A 26187-nucleotide genomic window follows, 5' to 3' on the forward strand; every position below is an offset into this window, starting at 1 on the left:
TACAGCCCTGGGTAGCAGAGGACCCATTCTGGATCTTGGAGCTGTAGTTTTGCCCTATCTTCTGGAACTGCAGGATGTCAGCTGTCCTATGGAGACATTGCTGTTCTAGTCCAATGAGCCGGCACAGAGCTGCAGTGGCTTGTGTATTTAGTGACAGGGAGGCCCAACGAAGCTGCCCACTGGTTTAGCAAGGCTAGAAATACACATTCTGATTGAATGCTGTACTGTTTGCACTGGCTGGATGGTGGAAATCTAACTTTTTCGCCCTTGACTGTGCTACTTAAGTGATCGCTTGAAACCCATACGAATATATCAGTACCTGGTTACATGACTCAAGGTTTCTAGTGCAGTGTTTATTCTTTTGATGGCTTATGAGAAATGTATGCATGTCCTTGCATCCTGCTATTTTCATTGTGTACCACTGCCTCTCTGGTGTTAAACACAGTTGCTGCATAGTTATACTGTACATGGAGTTTGCCTTGGCTTTAAAAGCAGTCATTCCATTTGCTTCACAAGAATTACAGTGCTTTATGCCATTGTGATACTTGACTGTGGAGCACAAACCTTTTGTGAGCACCGCAAAATGCAGATGTCTTGGGGAGCGACAACCGTAAGGAAGACTAAGCTGAGCTTTGGACATAACGATCAGTTAATTTGCTCTTGTGATAATTATTTCACTAGCATTATGTATCATCTGTTCTTTTATTGTTTTATTACTAATGGATACTCTGAGATGAAAAATATGTCCACACAGTGAATGCCTGTACTTCCTTGCCAGAAATCTTTCCTAACCATTTGTCATGAACTCTCTTCCATGCTCCTTCAGCCCTTGGATTCCGTCTGTGCTGAGCAGACGCTTGGTTTTGTTCTCACGGCACTGTCCCTGTGCATTGTACAACCTTGGGGCAACACACGTGGGAGGGGATGGGAGAAACCAGGAAAGTGTTGGGGAGAGAGCTGAAAAAATGATAGCAAGTCAGTGAGGAGCTTCTCAAAGAGAGGAAACAGGTCTCTGGAAGAACTGCCGTGATTAAACTTTAGAAAATAAAATGTTGGTATTTGAAACTCGTAAGTCAACAGTGACATTAAATCCTTTGTGTATTCAACTTATATAAAATTCCACAGATTCAGGGGCAGAAGATTGAGCATTTTGACAGTATCTCACAGGTTTCTGTCAGTCATGTTACCTGTTCTCAAGAGCAGAAAGATGTTGCCAATTCTACTGGCACTGTAGATTACCCAAGAAATGACTATCAAGCCTAAAACCCTCTCATCACTTCTTTCTTCTCTCTACCCTTGCCCTGAGAAATGTGTGCCTTGGATGTTCATGTTTATTTTCTACTCAAAGAGGCTTTGGAAAGCTGGTGGGACTGATGTATTTTGATTCTAGTAGGGGGAGGCATCTTGAAGTGCCTGGCACTTCAGTTGCAGCTCTGGCAGAGGGGAGAGGTGGAATTAACATTAAACCATTTTAAACTGTGGCACTCAACTTGACTAACTACAATTATAGCAAAATGCTTTCTAAAGTATCTGATTATATCTTACAGTGAGAAGTTCTAAATAAAATGGATAAACATATATTAAGAAGGAAAACAAGAGTGAGTGTTAAGTATCGGAAACAAGAGAGGTTGCTAAGTATAATTATTAAAGCTTGCATGAGGTGTTAGTGTTTTGTTGTTTCTTTGGTGTTATACATTTAGAAAAGGAGGCCGAACTGTCACTTTGATAACCGAATCACTTACCAACTGAATGCATTAAGAATGAAACGCATCGCTTATATTGCATTTACATTGTTAGTCTGTCTACCACATTCTGAGCTTTTCCCTACTCAGTCAGTGCAAGATTAGAGCCTCTTTCATAATTGCTTTGCTAAACCACTTCACTGAAATTAGTGCTTAAATAAGGGCAAATTGAGCACTGAACTGAATTTCCATGAAAATGTCACAAAACCCCAACCTGTACGATCTATGTAAGCAGAGACGGCTGCAGTGTATGCATGTGTTGTGTTGAGCATGGGAGCAGCCAGGATACAGTTGCTGTCTAGAACAGGGACAGTGTTTATGTGTGACTGCATGGGAATTCTGATTTACCTAGTATCTCTGAATACAACTATTAGCACAAAATATTAATGCATGTGGAGGGCTCCTTTTGCTCTGCCAAAGATGTTTCTGTATGTGCAGCAGCCTCAATTTGGGATTTGACTTTTTTCAGATACTATGATGAATAAAGAATGAGGGAGAAAGGGGGTTTAGCACATGGGATTCCTTCAGTCTGCTGTCTTTTATCATCCTTCCAGATGACAAGAGTTGAGTGAGAAAGTGATTTGTACCTTGGGGTCATTTGACCAGCCTTTAAAGGAGGGTGAGCACTTAAGCTCCCCTGTGCGCCAGGCTTGCCAGAAGTTCTCTCAAATTTCACACACACTCACTCCATTGGCTTTTAAAAGAAATGTGTGAGCCAACTGTGGATGCAAAGCCCAATCTCTTCTGCAGGTCACCTTTGGTTTTATTTTGGTTGAAAGCCCAGGAGGTCAGCATCCATGTGTCTACCCTGATTTCAGGATAAGGGCAGAGGGACCTACTAGAGACTTCCAGGAGGACATTTCTCTCTGGAAAATAAATATTCAGTTCCCAAGCTGGGTGCCAGCTCTAGTTCTTTGAACTTTGTAAATGGCACAGCATTGTAGTGCAAGTTGTGATAGTCAAGAGGCTTAATGCTTTCAGAAAGGGTTTTATATCTGTCCCTTCCAGCTATTGGAAAGATATCCCTCTAGTACCATGTGGAGGAAAGGGGAACATGATACAAAGGAAGGTGGAAGAAAATCGGATAATGTCATGACTGAAGTCAGAGAGAGAAGTGGGTGTAAGTATGGAAGGTACAGGAGGAGGGCAAAAAGACAGGAGAACTGAGGGTGGGCAAGAGATCAATGACAGAGTGCCTTTTTTGACCAGAAATTATGTTATTAAATGTCTGAGATTTTGAAGTCCACCCATCACTGAAGGAATTGTAGTTAAACCTGAGCTGACTGCATTATCATTTAGGTTTACAGTTGGATTCAATCATCTTAAAGGTCTGTTCCAACCAAAGTGATTCTATGTTTGTCTCACTGTCTTAATTTGGATTAAGATGCAGCCTTAAAACTTAACTGTTATGTATGTGTGTTGGCATACATGGCATGGCGTATGTGTTGGTATGGTTTTGTGTGACTCTGTATGTATATATATAGAGTCATGTTCATACATATTAAAAGCATTTTGTCCAGGCTATTTTGCCTTTTATTCTTTTAAACATGATGTTGCAAGGATACAAACCAAATATGTATAGGTGTGATCACTCTTTTGATGCCTCAGTAAATTCAGGCTTGGGTTAAGATCTGTACCTGTAGAGATGACAACAAAAAGTCCTTCCTGGTTTAATTGCATAGGAAAGCTGAAAATGGAAACGTGTGTTTTATGATACAGTGCTGGAGGCAAAGGAAAACAGAAATAACAAATCCACCAATTGGCAGTACTCACTAGATTTTTTTTATTTATTTGTTTTTCCCCCATGTCTGCATTGTGGCTGCTGTTCCAAGGCCCTGGAAGGTTCCTCTCTAGTGTTTGATTGCAGGCTGGGGACAGGGTTTCAGCTGGAAACAGTCACCTGGTTGGCTCAATTCAATGTTATGAGCATACAGAGGTCACTCAGTCTGGTTTTCTAAAAGAGGAATGTATTACTTGTTAGCACAAACTTAAGTGTGCGTTGTTAGCAAAGAATCAAGAGCAGGAAATGTATAACTGCAAACACTGAAGTGTTTTCTGTTGAAATGTGCAGGTGCTCACCTGAATATTTCTAAAATGATGGTAACTTGCCCATGAATGTTTTGTTTTATAAATATCCTAATAGTTTATTCTAATATGTAGGGAAATACATACAACTACTTTGGAATAATTAGACGCTGTTCTGACTTAAATAATTACTGATGTGAGGATTCACTACAGAACTCCAGGAAAATGCCTCTTCAAACACTGAACTCCAGGATTCTTGGCTTGAAAGAGGAGTGGGGGACTAATCTCTTAGTTCATGCTGCAGAATGAGAGTAAAATGCTCCTTATCATCGTGGGTTTGGTTTATTAAAGATTGTTATGTTTCTAGGCTATTTTTGTAAATGTGATTGAACATTTCTCTTTTGTACTGGAATTAGAGGAGAGGATAATTTGCCATATATGCTTTTAGAGCCTAGCCTGTTCATTAAAAATTCTTTAAACAGAGTGTTTTCTACCTCATGATGCTACGCCTGCTGTTCTGGTTGAGGCTTTCAAGGGTTTGGGCAGCATCTGTCCTGACAACAGAGTTTTGGGGTATTTTTGGCAGCCACGTGGCTGACGTGAATGAGATCTTCAGGAGCAGATGAAGCAACTATTTTGGACCCATTGGTCTCTACAAATGAGAAACCAGGTTTATGGCATTTGCTGCATGCTGTCAAAGCTTTGTTCCCAGGGCAGTGTCCTCTGTGCTGTGGTGCTTGGAGACAAGGAGCAGAACCCACTGGGGCCACCCACAACTGCCTCTGCCCTCCAGGGAAATCACCAGGCTCATTCTCCTCCCAGAACACAGAGGGTGTAGGAAGCAGTTCAGTAAGATGTTAAAAACTGCCTTGTTTATGTATTACCCCTATAACTTACAGTTGCTGAACATCTGTCCCTTCACTTTTGAGTCTGCTGTCCTGTATATTTATGAATGGCAGCAGCGAAGTGATTCTGCACAGAGATGAGGAACAGAGGCTTTGTACAGGAGGAAGGAGCCAGACTAGGACAGAAGCATTGGTCTTTCCAGTGACCATCAGTTTGAGGACCTTGAACTTGGCGTTGAACTCCTGACAGTATTCCCCAATGAATCTGTTTTCTGTTAATCTATTTGGTAATCTCTTTGACCTGTTAAGTGCTTTTGGCCTCCAAACATCCTGTGGCAATTAACTCCACAGTGTAACGATGTGTTGTGTGGGAAAAAAAAAAGTGACTGAGGGGAATGAGCATCAAAAGCTGAGATTGATAAAAAGCCTGAATAATACAGGTATCAACTGAATGAAGCCTTTGTAGGTCTGTTTAGTTTTGGACTTTGGATTTGGTCGTGATTCTGTTCTCACTCTGGTTTTTATGCTAGTCTGGCATTGCCATTTTTAGGTGAGACCAAAATTAGGGCAAAATACTTCTAAGGGAAGGCAATATCTGATGTTCTGATTAAAAAAAATAAATTGACTCTTAATGAGAAATAACCCAATGCTTAAGAGAGATGGCTTCTTGCAAAATTTAGGGAACATCAGAAATCCATGAAAATAACCAAACTTGCGTTCTCTCCCTTTCATATAGGTACCCATGTGTTTAATTAGAAATAACGTTGAAGTCTTGGAGTGCTGCAGTTGTGATAAGAGTTGATGTATTAGGCTTTGATACAGTTAGTTTGAAGAAATTCAATTAATAATTAAGGTGTTTGCTGATATCAGTCATGAAGCACATTCAGAGGCAATTACTACATTCTACATATCTGATTTAGACAAAAACACTTGTATGTCTCTGCTTTAATTCTTCGTACTGGAAACAAAGCATGTGGAGTGTCTGACCAGAGAGGGGGGAATGGGAGAGAGAAGACATGCCAGCCAAACCTTCAGCCAATTTAAACAAGGTATCGGGTCACCCTATTGGCATTGCCGTTTCATACAAGAACTGTGTATTTCTGCAAAGTTATTTGAGTCTGTTTCCCCTCTCTGTGAATGAATTGCAGTAAGAAGCTTTAGACCGTCTGTAAATTTAATTCTTTTGAAACGGAAGGTCTTTTAAAATCACCTAGAGCCATCCTCAGTGGGTGTAAAACAGCAGAGTATCACTGGAATCACTGGAACCATACCACTTTATTTTATTAGGATCTAACACCTTCATTTTTGTTAATTTCTTCAGTTTCGCACCATGTCATACACTTAGATTTTTATCCAAGTTGAAGGCTTTCAACACTCTTTCTCCTCAGTTTGAGAACGAGCATTTTGTAAATGCTGTCTTGTTGCTCTATCTCTCCTCCAGGCCCGCACACATCTTATTTTTTCCTCTTTACATCCATCATCTGCTTTCCCTTCTTCTTGTCCCCACTCCCAAATTTCAAACGCAGGTCATGCTTCCGTTCCTTCCAGGTTGAGGTTTGTGTTCTTCTGGTATGAGGGATGCAGCTGTTGTGAGGATTGGGTACCCAGGTAAGGGGGACAGCAGATGCTCATCTCTCTGCAGTTTGCACTCTTTCTCTTTTTTGTAATATAGCAGTGTATGAAGCAAAGCTGGATGTTTGGAACAGCTTTCCTCTTGTAGGGGCATACAGCAATGAGCCACCCCCACAATGGGTACCCAGGGGCTTCAGGTGGGTTGGGAAATACAATCAAATTGAATGTCAGTGCCCCAGTAATTGCATTTCCTAAAGTGTATGTTGCATGTACATCCTGCTACTATAAAAATACTGAGTTGTCTATCTTATAACTGCTGGCTAATGAGTCTCTTGACCTGCTGTCATGGTAATGTGACTGCTCACTTGGAACCTTCATGAGCCAATAAATTACTACTTTTCTTAATACCCTTTTACAGATTGCTGCTATCTCTGTAACAGAGACTACCTATCTCATTAATTTGTAATTGTGGTGAAATATTGGAGCCTTGAAAGTGGCATGTGAACTAAAATACCAATACAGTAGAAGTACTGCTGCCAAAAGGCAATATGAAGTCAGTTAAGCTATATGTTAATGTAGATTAAGAAATGATTTTGTGCTTTGGGCTCTGGTAATACTTCAGTCCTTATATACAAGTTGGAGTAATGTAAGGGTAAGTGTAATGAAAATGTGGTATTGCATCTGTCAAATGCATAAGCACACACACAAAATACAATATCTACAGTACAGGAAGTTTCTCATGGTAATAAATGGAAGAAATCGTATTTCTTCTCCTGGAGTTCGATACATGTGAGGACCATCCCAAGTGAATTCTTGGTTTTTAGCAAAATGTGTGTAGAAAAAACACAACAAAACAAGAACAAACAAAAAAACCCCTGAAAACAAACAAACAAACCCAACAGAGCAGAGAGACTCTTCCAAGCATAGGTAACATCTGGCAGCTTTTCAGTTAAATTAAATATTTATGGATATAGATAGGGACTTCACATAAAGGACCTGAAGTTGTAATGCTGTATTGCTTTAAAGAGTTATTTTTCAGGAATTCTCCATCAAAACCATGTCATTTGTTTTATGAGTAAAACATGTAACTTTGGGAATGTGACATAAAAAGGTGAATTATATGGGCAAGGAAGTCCAGTTTTATTGTGGTTTTGGGAGCAACATAATCTTGTCATACAAAGCACTATGAAGTAATGTATCTTTTTTCAGTGCACATTTCTAGATAGCACTTTTCAAAGAAAGTGAATCCTGCTTTTTTACAGACAGAGGAATGCAGAGGGAGGGAGGCAAAGGAGCTCATATACATGTGATGGCACTCAGGGTGATTTGCTCCATGACTTTTCCCAGCACTGAGGTCAGACCAACAGGCCTGTGGTTCCCTGAATCTGCCTTCTGGCCCTTTTTGTAGATGGGTGTCACATTTGCCAACCTCCCCAGTCAGCCAAGATTGCTGATGAATAATGGAAAGTGGCTTGGTGAGCACCTCTGCCAGCTCCCTTAGAACCCATAGATGTATCCCATCTGGCCCCATAGACTTGTGGGTGTCCAAGTGATGTAGCAGGTTGCCAACCATTTCCCCTTGTATTATTGGGGCTTCCTTCTGCTCCCTTTCCCTGTTTTCTGGCTCAGGGGGCTGGGTACCTGGAGCACAACTGCTCTTACTGTTGGAGACTGAGGCAGAAGGCATTTAGTACCTCTGCTTTCTCCTCAGGATTTCTTGCTGTTTCCCTTGGATCCAGCGAAGGATGCAGATTCTCCTTGGCCCTCCTTGTGTTGTTCATGTATCTACAGTAACATTTTTTGCTGACTTTCATGGCAGTAGCCATATTCAACTCTGGTTGGGCTTTGACCCGTCTAATTTTCTCTCTGCGTAACGTCACTGTGTCTTCATATTCCTCCTGAGTTGCCTGCCCGTTCTTCTGAAGGTCATAAACTCTCCTTTTTTTCCCTGAGTTCCAGCCAATGCTCTTTGCTCAGCCAGGTTGGTCATCTTCCCCGCCAGCTCATGTTTTGGCACACAGGGACAGCTCCTGCACCTTGGAGATTTCCTTGTTGAAGAAGGTCCATCCTTCCTGGACTCTTTTGCCTTTCAGAGCTGCCTCGAAAGGGACTCTGCCAACCAGTCTGCTAAACAGGTCAAAGGCTGTCCTCCAGAAATCCAGGGTTCTGCTGTCCCCCCTCCTGACTTCTCCAGAAGTAGAAAAGTATCATTTTGTGATCACCACGCCCAAGATGGCCTCTGACTATCACACTACCCATAAATCCTTCTCTGTTCACAGACAGGTCCAGTGGGTGCCTTCCCTAGTTGGCTCCATCGCCAGCTGTGTCAGGTTGTTCTCTTCCATGTGCTCCAGGAACCTCCTGGCTGGTTCTGCTGTTGTATTTCCAGCAGACATCTGCTAAGTTCAAGTGCCCCATGAGAACAAGTGCTAGAGATCATGAGACTTCTCCCAGCTGCTTATAAAATATTTCATCTGCCTCTTTACCCTGGCTGAGTGGTCTGTAACAGACTCCCACCAGGATATTGGCCTTGTTGGCCTTCCTTCTGCTTCTTACCCACAAACACTCCAGCCTCTTGTCACCATTGTCAGCTCTGGACAGTCAAACCACTCCCTGACACACAGGGCTACCCCACCACCTCTCCTTCCTTGCTGTCCAGCTTCTGTGTCTATACATGTTTTAGAGTTTTGACTTTATCAATGTATAAGTTCAGCTTATTTGGAAAGGCAGAGTGTGAACTGTCAGAACAAATAAAGGGGGATCTGCTGATGTCTGAATAGCTTTTTGGGGTTTTTTTGGGATCCTTTCTCAAGGGTTAGGAGTACTCTTCATTCGTATCTTTGTGTGCTTTGTTGGACATAAAGAAATCTATCAATTTTTCCGCAAAGTATTTAACAAGACACAAAATATTCTAAGACAACACTAGAAAATCTTTAAGGTATTTTACCTTTTGTCTAATTTCAATCTGTTTTTTTTATTTTTTGGTTAAAAGTAAATCTTATAGTGGTAAGAGAAAACATCACTTTACTTTTTTTTTTTTTTTGCATCGCTCTTGAATAACAAAGCCCCGAAAGTGAAGGATAAAGGGAAGGCACAGAGTTAATTATGGGAAGTGTACAGTGCCATCTACAACGTGGCCCAGTGTGACCGTATGTCGAGCTTTCAAAGGAAAAAATCAAATCAAATCCTAATTCAGTTCCAGTCTGATCCAGTATCCTTGAAGGAAAGTCCTCAACTGACAAGAAGGAAAATGGGGATGGGACCTTAGGTGCGTCAGATGTGTCTGCGGTCACAATATCTCAGGCATGAGAGAGAACCAGTCTAATGGCACATCTAGTTTTATATCCATTTCAAAATATGTTTCTTTTTAATTCTGTTAGTACTGATTAAAGGCAATCCAACAGGCAGATATCCTTTTCTAGCAAATGGCTGATTAAATGTTGTTATGAATTCATGCTCAGATGATGGCACATATCACTGTGTGTTAGTTCCTTATTTCTGTTTGGAATTGCAGTAAATTATAGTGGTATTTACTACTGGATATAAAATGAAATGTATTGCCCCAGCATTACTTTTAGAAGAGTAAAAATGAATCCCAGATACAACATTCTCCATAGCTTACAGCTATTTTTGTCCCACTAACTGATTATTATTAAATGTCTGAACATGTTTGTATTATTACACTGAATTGTCTTGATTCCTCCTACCTGGGATAAACCCATTTACTCTGGTCTTTAATTGCTCACAGCAGCGTGTGTTTGATACAGGAGACAGGGAGCTGGCTGAGGCTGGAGTTGCTGTGTCCTTGCTGCAGTGGGGAGGGACGCAGCTTTTGTATCTTCCTGTTAGTCCTCTTTCTTCTTCTTGTCTGTGGGGGCAAGACTGAGGCTCTGAGGAATAATAGGAAGAAAAGTGTTCTGAAATATCTTCAGTACTGCTACTTGAAATCCTGAGTGAGTTTGATAAGTACTTACTGAGTACTGTAGTGCTTAGAATCTAAGTACTATCTAAGTCTTAGGTAATAGATGGGTTAAATACTAGTAGCCCAAATGGGCTACTTATTTACATAGATGTGAGCTGTCCCTCTGCCTTGGAATCCTACTAGGAATGTCTTAAAACAAAGTAAAACCTTCTCTCATTTACAGCATTTGCACAAGTGCTCAAGAACAGCTTTTGAATATTCAACCCAGCAATAATTTGTTGTTTTGAATTTCAGTTTTACCTGCCTTTGCATGGCAACTAATGAATGTCAGGAAATGAGATACTGCAGAGAGTCTGGCGTATGCAGAGTCATTTTAATTTATTGTGGCTTTAATGGATTTTCTGACAGATGATATTGTGTTATTTAAAGCAACTCTGTACATGGTTAAGAAAGTGTGTGTGGGTATGGAGAGGGATAGGGCTGCTGAAGGATATGGGGAGATGTAATTCTCAAGCAAATTACTTTACACCAGCTGACTCTCCTGTTGAGCTCATTTAAATAGGCTGCATCAAATAACGTTTCATATAGTTAAATTGAAAATTGCTTCTGAGTGCTCCCCCCCCAAAAAAAAAAAAATTGTAAGCTTCATCTGAGCATTCAGTTAATTTCATATATTATAATCTGGATGGGAGCAGGGGAGAAGGTTATCTTTTTGCTGTTATATGTAATTCTTAAGATCTACCAAGCTCAGACAAACCAGCAGGATGACAAGCACCAACAGGTAATTTTTGTCTGCATTCATTGTTTGTAAGGGTACGGTCCTGTGGCTGCGAGCTGGTGGCTGCCTTTCATTTGGCTTTTGTGGAAGCGTTAACACCATCCATGCCTTTGACAGCTGAATCCACACAAGTTTGTTGAACTTGAGTCAAATGCAATGAAGACACACTTGTGTCACTGCCTGAGCCCAGTTGTGTTGTCCACCAGGCAAAGTAAAATCCCTTGGATACTAGTCTTTTATTGCTGTACGTGAATTGAATGAAGGAAGAAGGATTTCTTTGTGGTCTCAAGATTGGCTGAAGTCTGAGTTAAAGTTTGGCAGTTTGATTTCAGGCTGGTGATAATGCTTTTAATGTAAGCTCTTGCTCTGCACAACTGCTTTTTTGTTGAACTGTGTTCAAATATTTGCCTGAATCTGAAAAATAACGGTGTTGTCCAACTTTCCTCTTGGTAGTACAGAAATCATTAACCACATAGGCCCTGATTTAATGAAGTGTTTTGATTCTGGTGGAACCTCAATGTATGATAAAATACTTCACTGAATAAGGGTCTTCACTCTCAGTTTTACAAAAGGTAAGATGCTGAAGGAGCTAGAGTGAGAGACAAGATGGACCTTGCTGCGCTTCCTTAATTGAAACAAGTAGATTTTGGGCATTTGTGCAAAAGAAATGCTACTACTTTTAAAATGATACTTCTTTAGAGAGGTTGATGGCATTGAACACCATGCTTTGGAGAAGAGACGACTTTTTTTTTTTTTAGTGCAGTGAATACCTAAAGTTTCCAGTGCTGCTTGGGCATTTGTTCAGGTGAGCTTTGTCAGAGTTGAAGAAAGAAGCAAATTTAGTTACCAGTGTGAAAAAAATTAGTGTACAGTTAGTGTAGGGTGGTGCCTCTTTGGAACTCTTTGGTCTGTAAGAAGCTCCATGTTAAATTTAAGCAGAGATTTTATCAACATTGCAGTGGAATTAGGTGTGTTTTCTAGCCATTTTTAAAGGCAGTTGCAGCTCTATCTCCAGAGCAGGTGAAACAGCAATGGCTATTTGATCTGTATCCATCTAATTGGAATAAATACAGAGTAAAAGGAAGTTCTAGTAATATTGCTGATTCTTGACTGTACCAGCTGTATTCTTGGAGCACTGAATATTCTTTTCTGATTTAGGAGAAGTGGAGACTGAGTTTAAATTGACTTTTTTGCCTCAGTAGCTATTTCCATTGGTCTAGAAAGAGCTTGACTGTATCTTCCTGTTATGATAAGGAACATAGATCCTAGAATAGAATGGCGCTCTTGTTTAGACCCCCTGCCTCTTGTCAGAGCAATGTAGAACAGGTGGCTGAGATGATAATTTTTCCTGAGAGGTTTAGTGAGCATGACAAAAATAGAGTGGGGTGGTAGCTGTAGAAAAGGGGAGGAAGAGGGGCAGCCATGCGGGGAGGAGGGTGGGAAGCTGCAAAGGATCTTAAAAGCTGTGGCCCAACCTTAAACTTCTACAGCGTATTTATTTGGAAAATGAGATGAGTTGTTTAACACCAGTGTATAGCACCCAGGAGGGATTGTGAAGAGTATCTTTTGGGAGATCTCAAGAAATAGACTGCCCTGGGGTTACCTCAGTTGTGGGTGCTGAACACTCAGTTGTTTTTGGGGGGGTTACAACTGAAGCTTTCAAAGGACACAGGGAAGCCTCTTTTGTTTTCTGCACCAAGATCCTAGAGGGAATGGTCTGTTGAAAAGATGTGAACTATAAACCTGCAAGCATGAAGGCTTTTTTTTTGAAGGCACTGTAATTGTAAGTATGGATGAGGTACTGCAGCACTGCACAAAATCCTTCTGCTGCACTAAAATGACAAGAAGATCTATGGGGAGGCTGAAGTACCATTTCCCTGGATTCTAGAAAAATGTCTAAATATTACAGAAAATGGGTTGTAGAGTATTGGGCAAATCATACAGATAAATTTTAAATTATAATTCTTTCCTAAGTGAAGAACTCAATTGTTGATCAGTAAGCTTTGTAGACATGATGTTTTAATTTTCAGAAAAACTCTCTATAGAACATGGTTATCTCCGTATATCTTTGTGCCTTCACAGGAGGCTTAACTTCATCTCAGCCCCGATAGCAATTAATGAATTGTTCACTGTGCTGCAGTGGTTCACTACAAGCTGGTAGTTGCACAAGTGTAGCTCACAGTACAATCGGTTACCTTGGAAGTCAGATAATAACACCTTCGATAATAGATGAGAACATCTTCACAGCACCTGTCTGTGCAATATGCAGTTTGTTAGATGTAACTGCATAGTGGTACTTAAATTTTTACACCTCTGTTTGTTAAGGTAAAAAAGAAATCCAAATGGGATGAGATGAAAAATAATGAGGTTTTAGCCTAAAGGACAAAATCCTTATGCTCATACAATAGATCTGTAAATTATTATCTTGCTGTGGGTTTTCATAAAGATGGTGTTTTCTACTGCTGATTTTAATAGCTCTGAAAACAAATGTGTTGTGCCAGCTTGTAGACAGAGTATTTCATCAAAGTGCAACCAAGCCCTATAGCACAGTGTATAGATAGTCATTACCTTTTGAGGCTCAGAGCCTCAGAGTTCTCTCAGCAATATGCCACAGTACCTCAGGCTGCTCATTTTGTTTTCAAAATAATCTGTGATTTCTGTTTTGTTAGGCTCTTCTCCTAATTTTGTTAACACAGTCAGAGCAATTAAGGGGAAGAAACAGAATATGATTTATTGATAATGCCAGATACATAGTGGTCTGTAAACAGGTTCGATTGCATATTTAACAGATGCAAATCTCTGTAGCTAAATTCTTCACTACTAAATACTTCTGACTTTCTTTTGTCTCTGCTTCATACATTAATAAGGCTTTTATTATGGACTGGGAAACCTTGGGAAGAGCAGTTATCCTACCAGCTAGTGAATTTCTTGCCTGGGTAGCAATTCTACTGCAAAGATACACTGAATGAGACTGAGCACCCCAAGTACATCATGGGGCTGTCACCCTTAGAGTTGCACACAAACGTGATCTTTTGTCTGCCCCTGCAAGAGAGGGAAGCTTTCTCTTCCATGGGCTGACAGATCCCGAACATTGTTCACCTACTACAAGATGACTCCTATTAACTGTTGGTGCTCACTCAGCACTAAATGTTCTGGCTGCAGAAGTGTCTTTGCTAAATTAGCTGTAGCTAATGACAGATGATTCTCAGGAGTTTGACAGAGCAGTTTGAAATCCAAATTTTATTTTCAGTCCCAACAGGGAAGCTTAAGATGCTGGAGTTATGGCAAGCTAAGTAGTTAGGTATGGAGAAGTCTTTCAAATAGACAAAAGGCACTTTCAGCCTGCAGAAAAGTGATATTTATCTTCATTCTTGCTTCACAGATGGAGAGGATGCTGCAGCTTTTGCAGACCACTGTGTAGCTGGGGAGATGGGACTGGTGCCCCAAAGATCCTGCCTGTTATCTCCATCCATGCCTCCCCATCGCTGTGCTACGCTGTGTGAAGTCCTGCTGCAAACAACTCCTCGCTTTCTCCAGCAGAGATGGGAAGGATGCTTGAACTCATTGAAGCAGAGGGCTCGTTCTTGCAAGAATACTGCCTTGCATAATCCAGGTTCTGCATTTTGCCAGAGTTTTCTCCACAAGTAAATGTTGTTGTTACATCTGGATCTCACATGGGTGGGTGCTCAGCTGCTCTTTTGACTATTTATCCCTGGAGCACAACCCAGACTGGAGACTCTGTGGCACCTCTTCCTCTGGGACCGTTGTCCCATCCAGCATGTCAGACTGGTGCATCCCAGGAATGCTCTGATCCACTAACCTCACCAGGGGCCTCCCGGTCCATGGTCACCTGAGTTTCAGTGTGTGTATGGGTGAGGGGACACCTGGCTGGGAGGAGAGGCAGGTGTCCTGCCCTGAGGCACTAACAAGCCTTGACTGGATGGACCTTGGGCCTGGTTCATTGCACACCATGCGCAGGACAGTTGATGGACGCTTGGACTCTGAGGGGGCACTGCCCTGTTGATGATGGCTCTGCCTATGTTGGGGTCACCCCGGCTCCCAAATTGCTTTCCCTGAGGGAGCAGCCAACCCTCACAGCTCTTCGACAGTAATGCAGTGTTTTCTAGTGTCAATGACACAGTCTGCTAAACATGAAGAGGAGGAGACCTCATTCTGCTTGACTGGGAGCAAGGCTTGGACAGCTGGTAAGTACCAAGGCTTTATTGATATTAATAGTATTTGTGTAGCTCTTCTTCGCCAGGAGTGAGCTGTCTGAAGGCAGCAGGGCGAGAGGTGCTGTGGTGCAGGAGCCACCAGGCAGGATCTGCCCCGGGTTTGCTCGTCATCACGCCTCTTCCAAGTGCCCAACCGAGAGGGCTGGCAGAGTCAGCTCAGCACAAGATGGGCCGTGCTGTGCCCGAGCCGCTGTGCTGCAGCCTGTGTTCTTGTGCTCTGTGCCTCCTCCCATCTTGCAGTAGAGGGTGTGTGGTTTTCCTCAGAAGCTGTGTAGTTGTTCATCTTTAGCAGGTTTGCTCTTAGTCATTAGGAGAGGCTGTTTCCTCTTGGTGAAACCCTGCTGCATTTATTGTTATTATACTATCAGTGTTTCACAGAAGTCTGAAACACTTCTGAAAAGAAAAGAGGCTGTTGAGTGATGAGTGTGTCCTTTTCCTTTGCTTTATTTTCTTTTCTCTCTGCACCTACCATCTTCATCTTTAGAAAATTGCCTACTTATCTCCCAAACATAGTCGCATTCTTTGCTTAATGTCCCTCTTCAGGATCTTATTCTGTATGGAAATTACCCTGTACAGGAAATAATTTACCTTTAACTGTCATCCTTTGCAATTCTCTTATTTTTAGATTGGATTTTTGTGGGCTTTCTTTTTTTTTTTTTTTTGGTTGCCAACTCTTAGAACAATGAGACTGGAGGCTGCTGGCATCCAATAGCTTTGACAAACTGAGTGTCAATCTGATGTGCTCCAAACCATCTGCTTCCTGGGACGGCAAATTCTGGCCAGTGTGATCTCCAGCTGTGGAGGAGCTGCAGCCCCAGGTTCTGCTGGAGAAGTCAAGGGCACAAGGACAAACCCCAGCAGGGAGTTATATTAATGTGAAACACAGCAGTACCCATTTGAAGACACTACCAAAATGATCAGCCTGCTGTGAAGGGTTGGTTGGAGTGGCTCAAACTGGAGTTTGGGTCTTTGTGACCATAGTTATTTTTTTCCCTGTGAGATAATGATTTGTTCTTTTTAGCACTGATCAGAAGAATAGGTTGATTTATCATGTTAAAATTCAAAGGCATTGAAAGAGGCTAAAATCCTTACATTTCTAAAGCATTCCAGTTACGAAAAGTAGACTCTTGGATAGCTGCCTGTGAAGGGATTTTTATGTCTTATGAAGCTTTTATTGGAGATAGACCCTCCATAAATAGCAGTCCTGAGTGAGCTGTGGTTGCCATGGCTGAGATGGAGAGATGGGGCTGCAGCCTCCGGAGTCAGCACAAAAGCCTGGCTTTCTTTGTGTCACGCTCCCAAACACATACCCAGAGGTATTCAGAGCTTGTGCACTGCAGGCTCACTCTCCTTCTTGCTTTGTGACACCTTATACGCATCGCCATGCCTATAGAAAAGCAGGGGAGTGGTCCTGGGACATTAACCAGCTGTTGCAGAATAAATACACATCTTCCCAGAGATACTGCCCTGCTTTGAGTGAAATGTAGCTGAAAGCTTAGTCAGGGAAAGATTTGAGAGGAAACACTATATCAGATACCTACGCAAGAAATAGTTAAGGAGCAGCTATTCCTAATTTTGTTACACTTCTAATTATTTTTCTCTTCTGCACACCTACCATCAGCTACTGCTTTGAAGATAAGACTGCAGCTTATGGGCTCTGTAATACTTGAAACTGCAATATATGAGTGCTTTCTAAATATGAAAGCTTTTCCTAATACCCTTGAGTTGATGTTTCTTCATTTCAGTAATGTGGGGTTTGAGTTAGAGAAGAAAAAAATCAATTTTTAATTCCCAGTTTGATTATTCTTAGCTCTTCTTTACTGAGTTTACTCAGTTTCCCTTCCAAGTTGAGCTTCCAGGTGTGTGTTGAAGAGCTGTATAAGTCAGGCCTAGGAATCTGGATTTGGGTATGTTTTCCAAAATGTCTGAGATCATTTTGGTTTTGAGCATATCAGAAATGTGAGGCGACAGGTTTTTTTTTAATCTGATGACAGCTAATTCAAAGCAATGAGATCATGAAGTAGTGTAGGCCTGGATGGAGAGGGTAATTATTACAGACGAGGGGTTCAGTAGGATCTGGATAGAAATTCAATGCCTTGAGCTCCGTTAAGATGGAGGGAAGCAGAGGTATTTCTTGGCAATATGCCTGAGTGGCAAAGTAGTAAACGGGCAGATTCATCTCTTGGGTTACACTCGCCTGACATTTCATGCCAGAATGCTCTTTTTACAAATCCGTATTGGACGTGAGTGTGCTCCCATAGGGCTTGGGAGGAGGAGAGGAGATGCAACAATTTCTGTAGGTGCTAACTGGAAGAAAAATTGTCTTGGCAGCCTCCATCTGCAGCTGGCAAAGGCTGCGTGCCGCTTCTCCAGGCACGCAGGTACTGTTCCCTTCTTGTTTACAGCTATGCCAAATAGAGCGTGCTTGAGTGTGCTTTCCAAAATCTGAAGAGGCCTGCAAAACAACCTAGATGAAACAATGGGATATCTTCGATCAGGGATGGAAAATAAATATAACTTACATCCAGAGTAGTTTAGGTAAGTGTAAGGAATCTGTGAGGAAGGCAGAGCCCTATTATTTGTGTTGGTCAACAAGTACAGAATGAGAACTGATGGCTTTGGTCAAGAAAATGTAGGTTAAGTCTTTAAATCAAACTTTCAATGTGTTTTGTCACGCTGTTCCAACAGCAAGGCGGGAATGCAGTGCATCGTGCAACTGAAAGGCGACTGCTGCTGTTAGGCTTTGATACTGGAACAGTTGACAGTGCAATTGGTAGAGCATTTACCTATGCTCTGCCAGTTAAACTCAGAAAAAATTTGCAGGGAAGTACAGCACTGAGTGAAACTTTCCCACTGGTAGAGAGACAGAAAATCTGTCTGTTTATTTAATATACATATTTCTCTCCAGCTAGAACACAGCCCTGATGATGGATGTAACTGAATTCCTTGTATTTCCTGCAGTTGCACTGTAGAAAGCTAATTTATAACAGAAAAAAAGTTATGAATAGGAGGGTTGAGATGAGGAAGTGCTAGAAGGAAGGGATATGGGAATGGCAGGTGTTGATGACTCCAGCATTAGCAGGTTATCAAAATCCTGGCACATCCACCTGCAGCTTTTCAGGAAACCCTGATCAGAAAACCAAGGGACAGCCTAGACAAGGAGCAGTTCTCACCCTGGCAAGAGCAGAAAACACTCTTGAAGATAAGATAAGGAGATGAAGGATAGTAAGTCCTAATGATGCAGAAAGGTGAACAGGATGGGAGGCAAAAAAGATCACAATTGCCGTCAGCTCCTAAAGGTATGGAAGGCATATCCTGACCCAGCCCATACTCAGCGGATTCTGGAGGATACAGGAGACAGGACAAGGACTCGATGGCCTGGTCCTCAACATGATCTCCAGACCACGTGGGTCAACACCTCTGGGTGCCGGCTGTCTCGCTTGGACATGGGAATCTTAATGCTTGAGAGAAGGTGACTGAGCCAGGATTTGTTATAAAATAAAATATCATTTATAAATCAAAAGTCAGTTATTTTTAAATAAGATCATGCACAGGGCTTTGTTACAATATTACAATGTTATTTCCTGAGGAAAAGCTTGTTGACAACAGAGAAAAGCTTGTTAAGGAAAGGACTTTACTCAAATTAGGAGGAAGGTGCTAATACTCTGTCTTGTCTGTTTTGTAGTGTTTGAACATATGAACAGCCTGAACAGTGCGATAATGAATTCCTAGCACAGGGGAGTAACTGGCTGACACCGTTAGCATTAGGGATGCTGAAGAAGACCAGGAATAGGCAGAAGAAACGACCATTTTCACTAGGTTTTATATAGATAAATTGTATGATGAGCGTATGTTCCAATAAGTTTATCCTTGGTCCTTGTTTGACTCGAGAAACAAGACAGCAGCGAAGTAGTTTTGAATTCTTTTTGCATTTCGGTATCAGTACTGTGCCGGGGCACTGTCAAAGCTCAGGAACAGAGCCAGCTCCACTGTTTGCTGGGAACTATTTAGCAAATATCCCTGTGGTTAAACACACTTCCCAGACCTCCTGCAGCTTATGTCTTTAACAGGTCAGGTTGTTACCCAAGCACAAATGGGAAGGTAAAGAAGCCTGTATTTTTACTTTTTTTCCTTTTCCCCTGAGCCAAGGTCAGCTCAATTGCCCCCAGCACTATAGTGAAAGAATCTTGTTCGCTGGTGGCAGTCACTGGCATCCTACTTAAACACTGTGTAAATGTCAGGCTTTATCGTAATGGAAAGGCAAAATTGGCTGCAGCAACGGAATTATCTGTAGGTAATATCTGCTCTTGGGTCTCTGCATATATGAATTATGAAAAGGGAAGTTAATACAAACAGAGGATTAGGCAACTTCTGTGCTCTGTTGTCAGAAGATGGCCCATGTGCTTTCTTAATGTAGTGACATAAGAATATTTCTTCGATATTTTTAAGGAAAATGCAAGGAAGTGTTAATTGGGGTGTTTTAATCTTGTCGCTGTTCTTGGCATTGAATGAAAAAATGGTCTTGGGGTCTTGTCTCCCACCTCTGACCTCTATCCAGTGGCTCCTGGTTTTCTCTATCTTTCTGCACCCACTTCCCCCCCTCTTCAGATATTTTGGATGGTTCAGAAGTGGGATAATGCTGCAGTAGGATGGGTATAGGCTGTGATCTGAATTCATTCTCTCCCATGACAAGTTGAAATGCCTAAATAAAAAGCATAGTTGCCCTTGGGGTAGGCAGAAGTTTTAGGAAGAACCAAAAATTTGAATTGCCACTTGGAGAAGCCTCTCTTTGTTTTGACTGCTATGGAAGTTCAGGCAATTATGGTTTAAATTGGATGTCTTACATGAATGGGATGAATATAGTAGTCATCTTTGCCTTTTGACAGCAGAGGACCTGTTTGTCATTCGCCTCAAAAGATCCTGCACTTTGTATAATCCCATTGAAAATAGGAAAGAAGATTATCTTAAGGGCACTAAACCATTAGGAACAAAACTACAAAATGTTGAATATACTTTTTCAGTCTCCTATTTCTGGAGAAACCCAGTTTTTACTTGTGCATTTTTCATCATATCTCCTTAGCTGGAATTTTCTGATACCTTTCTTTTTTTAATCCTTATCCCACATTGTTCAAAAAATGTCTCCTCTGCGATGAAAAGAAAGTTCTTTCTGTCAAGGCTGAGCTTTCATAAACATGACTGAGCTGGTTTGAGATCAAAACTTTCAGCAAAAACACTTGCCTTTGGGAAGGCCAACCTCAGAAACTTTCTGTAGAGTATCAAGTCTGGGAATATGCATCAATGGAGGTTGGTGTTCACAGGGAAAACACTCATGAAAGAGTAACTCAGCCTGCATGAGGATGTGCTGCTTTAACAGGTTTTGTTTGAAAAATGTGAAACTGCCGAAGTTGAAGCCCTTTATTTAAATGTACATGACTTCTAAAGGAACAATGACATATTTCTCCTGAAAAGCTCTGCCTCCTGCCAGGTGGGAAGGACCTGGGCTTGAAGCCTCGGGGTCCCTGCTGCATGGGCCACCTGGAAGGGAAGGACCTTGAGGCACTGTCTCTGTAGGAGCAGCCTGGGAGGGCACAGGGGGGAGTTGCTGCTCATCACCCTGATGGTCCCAGCCCTGCTGCAGGAGGTCAGTCCTGCCTGAGGCCCCCACTGCTGAAATGCTGGGTCTTCTCATGCTTTTCCATCTACCAGGATCCACAGAGCTGGCATAACACTGCTTACTTTTTGCAAAATTTTCAGAACACACCAGCAGAAACTCTTTTGAGTCCTTTTGTACGAATGAGCCGTTGTCAGTTCCCACAGTGAAGCCTGCCAAGCCTCTCTGCTTCCCTCTGGCCTTTGCTGTCCCTCTCAGCTGCAGACAGACACGGTGCTGCGGGGTCTAATCCCTTGGCTTTGGACCCTGTGAGCTGCAGGCACTTTGCAGGCAAATGCAGTGGAGTTCTGCTGAAGCTGATGTCTGCCCAGGGGAGGATTTAGTCTTTTGTACCTAATATTAATAAGTTGGGTATATTTTCTGGTATACATGGCCAAGTAAGCTGGTAGAAGAGGAAAGCAAATTGGATTGGGGTGTAGTTGTTTCCTTTTTTGTTTGTTTCTTTTTTAATATTTCCCATTGCTTTTGGGTTCCTTCCTATTTCTGTTTGAAACATTTCAAACACTACTAGTTGAACAGCCTCCTGCGAAGGGGTTGTAATTTAGGGAGCAGGTCAGACTGCTGGACTTGATTCTATCAGTATTTAGGAGCAACGTCTCAGCTCTGAACTGCGGTGCAAACACAGGCAGGCATGGTTCAGTTGGCAACTTGGCATCATTAGCCATGAAGTATAACGCTGGGCTTTGTGTGACAGTTCTAATCAACTTCTCCCTCAAGGTCACCCTTGGCTTCTGAGTTATGGGAGTCCCCAAACCTGTTGTGATTTATTTTGATGAAGGTAAGTCAGTCCATGTTTTCTGGCAGTTTTGCTGTTCTGTGATCTGTAACTACATTGCTTCTACTACTAAAAATATGCTCTGGACAAATATGTGTGGATGGACAGCCCAAACAATAGCAATCCATTTTACCAGATGGCATTAGTTCTTTTATTGCTTCTTTCAGCTGACTTGTCACCTCATAATAGAGGAAGCTCATTACTCCCATAGGAGGTTCAAAAAAACCATTTTTGTCAGAAAAACTGTTAGCTTTCTGGTTCAACACTTAGGTGATTTGGGAAGCGACAAAATGATCTGTAAAGATTCTTGGGCAGCTCAAGTCAGGGTAAGGAAGGGAAGCTGGCTGCCCAACAGTGCTCCAGCCACCCAGCCTAATGGCTGCAGAATTTAAACCCAGTTTTATCTGTGCATTTCCCTCGTGCTCCCACTTCCAGATGCACATACAGCAAGATCAGGAGGATGCTTTGCAAGGTCAGTGTGTCTGCATTAGCAATGGTACACGGCTTGTATCAAAACAATGACCAAGTGGCTGCTGTTAAAATAACTTGATGGATACCATATTGCTCAGTAGGTGTGGTCTTGAAGAGCAGTCTTAGTTCATGGCTAATATAGTTAAGAGGTATTTTGTACGTAATTTAAGGTGATGAATATAAGTGAGTTGTGCCTATGCTGGAGTAGTCATGTAGGTGTGCCAGTGAGGTGTGAGAATCCTCCAGAATGGTTTGGGAGTCCTATCCAGCTGAAGGCACCTTTGCTAGGACACTGGCAGTGGAGACACCCATCACTAGCTGGACAGCAACTGACCATCCCATTCAAGAGATTTGATTCTATAAATAAGCATTACCCAATGCAAACACCACCAATAAATTTGATATTTTCAGCAAGCATTTTGTCTGTGTGTTTGCAACAGCATCTGTTGAGCACAAGGGGGATGCTTCCCTTGGGTTGCTGCTAGTATCTACCCTTCGTTGACTGTTGCTTTCTGTTCTGATACTCTGTATATTCTATGCTTCATCAGCTAGCAGCCAGACAAATTATTACTTTATTGAAAGCAGGCGAAAGCCAGCTTTTGGTAAAGTACAATTTTAAAAGATTGTTTCTGTTTTGTCATGGGCCAGCATGTCTCCCACACTTTACCAAATTGCTTTGTGTTGCAAGATTAAAACTTAAGCAGAGTGTGACCCTTTACAGAAGTGTTTCTGTGTATTGCTCCCACTGAGCTTGTCAGTCCTATAGCTTTTCACTTGGTTGCTGTAGCTACTCTGATCTGGGTCTTCTGAGGCTCTGCCGCTTTGTTGTTCTGCCTGGACACTTCAATGGAAGGTATTTAATCTTTTTTTCTGGACTCCTACATACAAATAAAGGAGGAGTGGAATTCATACTTTAAAGTAACAGGCATGGACCAAAACAACAGGCTTACTTTTGCAGACAAAAATGACTGCCTTTCTCAGGGAAGGGAAAAGATGTGAAATGTTCAAGGTTTTGCAGACTGATCTGCAGACTACAGCATTGAGAAACCTTTGCCGTCACTTCTGTAAAGTGTGTTGGGAAGGGCAACCAGCAACCTTGCCTTCATTGCTATGTGTCTGGGCTGAAGTATTCAGAAAATATCCATGCAGACTCTCCAGACTGTGGGCAGAAATTTGGTCTTTGCACTTTTCTGGGTGTTCCTTAACAATCGGCCAGAGTCACTTTCTGGGCAGCCAGTGGCTCCTCTGTGGAGCTTGGCTGTCTCTGCCATCACTGTGAATATTTGAGATTTTCATGGAAGAGTCAGTGCTTGTTCTAAATACGCGAGGGGTTTCTGAGTCACGAGGCTGTTTTTAGATGTTTGCCCCTGGGGACAGATAGCTGATGCAGGGTTCTGCATGGTGCTTCAGAGCTGGGGGCTGCTTGTTAGCAGAAGAGGTAGCTCTTAATTCAACCTGCTGTTCTCATACAGACATTGATGTGTTCAATTAGTATGTAACTATGCAGAAGTCTCTTGGCAACCCAGAAACTAACTCTTCTAACACTCCTCTTCATTAATAGACTTTCTCTGAGCAGTATTTTATTACCCAACTTTTAATAAAGTCTTGTGAAGTAGTAGTAAAGCTAAATGTGAAGGTATTGCCTTTCCCCTGGATATCAAATAGGTAAGAGGCAAATTATAGGTAGCCTAATACTTCAGTTTGACAGTTAAGCTATACTATAACAATACGTGCATATGGATCATTCACTTATGGTATTATAGCTAGTAAATCAAGCTACATGAAATCTTCAAGCATCCAATAGGAGATTTTCCCCATCTCATCTGTCCTGGATATACAGGAGTTCAGTCCAATTATTTTCTCCAGCATAAAAATTATGAAGGATCTTACTACTGCTTTTGAAATAGTAAGATTTCACAAGAAATTAGAGCTTCAGGATACAGTGCCTGGAAGAATCCCTGTGGCAATATCGGAAAAGAAACATCAGTGTCATGTTCTTTCTATTTTTAATGCACTTCACTATGGAAACAGATTTATGTTTCTCTGCTATGTGTGTCTGTCCATCTCCCCTAGTAATTTTGAACTGCTGGATTGTATCAATCAAATGTGACAGAGGTAAAGGTCTTAAAAGATTAGTTTCCTGCAAGTTTTTGTGAAAGTTACTGTCAAGGTAGGGAGGGGAGATTCTGCTTTTATGTCTTTATAAACTTAGTGTGCGGCATATTTTTAACCTTTGTTAGATATAATGAATTTACAATGAGGGGAATTTACCTTTCCTACTCTAAACGTGGGTAATACTGCAGCTGGAACAAGTTGAACCTGTTTCCACAATTTCTGACACTTACTGAGCTTTATGTTTATGCTGAAGGAGCTCGGACCTTGGCAAAAAGAGCACCATGACTTTTCTCTTTGTCAGTGGTAAGATGTGTTGATTGAGTTTTGGGTATAAGTGATCGGGTTTGATTGAAGCAGCCGTACCTAACTATAACACTTGTGCTCTATAGAACATGGTCTCAGTACGACAGCCCACCCAGGCTGGCCAACTCTGATGGTCTGGTTGTGCGGGGTGATGTGGGAAAGCTGGAACAACTTTGCTTCTTCGGTTGCTCTTACTTAGGGGTGTAAACTTGTGCACTTCTGCAATGTTGGACTGTGTGGTGTACACCTGTGCTTGTAGTCATTCCCTAATGCACCTAATGCCCCTTGCTTTGTTTCAGACCTCTGAGGTAGAATGAACAGCTAAATTGATGCTTTTTACAATCAAGGTCCCTGTTCCCTGACTTTAAGGATGTCTAATCTTATAATTTTGATTAGTTGTTAGCTATTTATTAGCTTAACTGCTGTTTCTAACGCTGTTAATCCCATTTTTTTTAATGTTACGCAGTCCCAGGGTTTCAGCAAAGGCAGATTTTTTTCAAGCACCTCCTGAATTCGCGTTTTCTCCTAATGGTTTGCCTATCTTTTGTACACACCTGAGTAGGAGAACACCTAACGGGAGGCACATAAAACAGGTCAATTTTATTCGCTGTGTCTTACAGCATAAGAATAAGGCAATGCTTGCTGATGTTGAAACACGCTCAAAAGAGTTTGAGAATCACTTATCATGACAGATAAACGGTATGGAGCATTCGCTGTCATGGGAAATCGTTAAGGCAAACAGTGCGGCAGGACTCGATGTCTTCGGTACCAATAGCAGCGGAATAATGTAACATTTGCTGCTGCAGCGGCTGGGTCAAACCTTACTGCACAAAGGGTACCAGTAGCAGAACTGGCAAAACTGTGTTGAAGGACATCCTTGAGTGGTTTAGGATGGCCAATGTAGGTTTTATGCTTGCAACTCGTAATTGTCAAGAAATAAAAGGCAAAAATTATTTGTTTACCATGGGAAGATGAAAATACCTGTGTTTCACACTTGTTCCAGCTGCTTTTCTCCCCCCACTGGTTCCTGTTTCCACTTACAGGTTCTTGCTGTGCTTGACCCTGCCATCCCTGGAGCTTGATGGACAAGAACTGGAAGGAATGAGTCACATTTTTGGGGAGGGAAAAAGGATAATGGAAAGAAAGTACGATCAATTGGCAGTTGGCTTTTTTGCCACCTCTTTCTCTGATGAACACTTGCCAAGCTGCTGATGGACTGCCTGCCTAGACTTGCGAAATACTTGATAGCAGGTTTAAAGGAGCTGGGTAGCAAAGGGCTTTTTGCTTTGAAAATCACTGGTTGCTGTGCTTGTTTCCCTGGGGTTTTGTGTTTGTGCTTACAAGCCATGCTGCAGAGCTGGGCTGAGCCACAGGGAAGAACAGCCTATTCCAGCAATACTTGAGCAGGTGGGCACCTTTCACAAAGGTGATGTTTAGCTTTGGTGCGACAGGGACAGTGTTTTACTAGTATGGTATAGGTATCTTTAAAATTGAGACCTTCTCTTGAGGTTTTAGCTCAAAGTCTTTATGTCTGCTCGTTGACCATAAGGCAGGCTTTCTCAAACTAGAATGTGGTGCTGGGTGGGCTAGCTGACAAATCTTATTTGCTTTTTGTTTACTCTGAAAATAACTCTCAGAAGATTTTGGCAGTAGGGAATAAGGAGGAGGAAAGGTTATTATCTGCTGGCCTTCTCTAGCCCTACTTAAAACATTAAATTGCCCTCTAGTGTAAG

Source organism: Patagioenas fasciata, chromosome 9 (assembly GCF_037038585.1).
Source record: "Patagioenas fasciata isolate bPatFas1 chromosome 9, bPatFas1.hap1, whole genome shotgun sequence".
In the NCBI taxonomy this organism is placed as follows: domain Eukaryota; kingdom Metazoa; phylum Chordata; class Aves; order Columbiformes; family Columbidae; genus Patagioenas; species Patagioenas fasciata.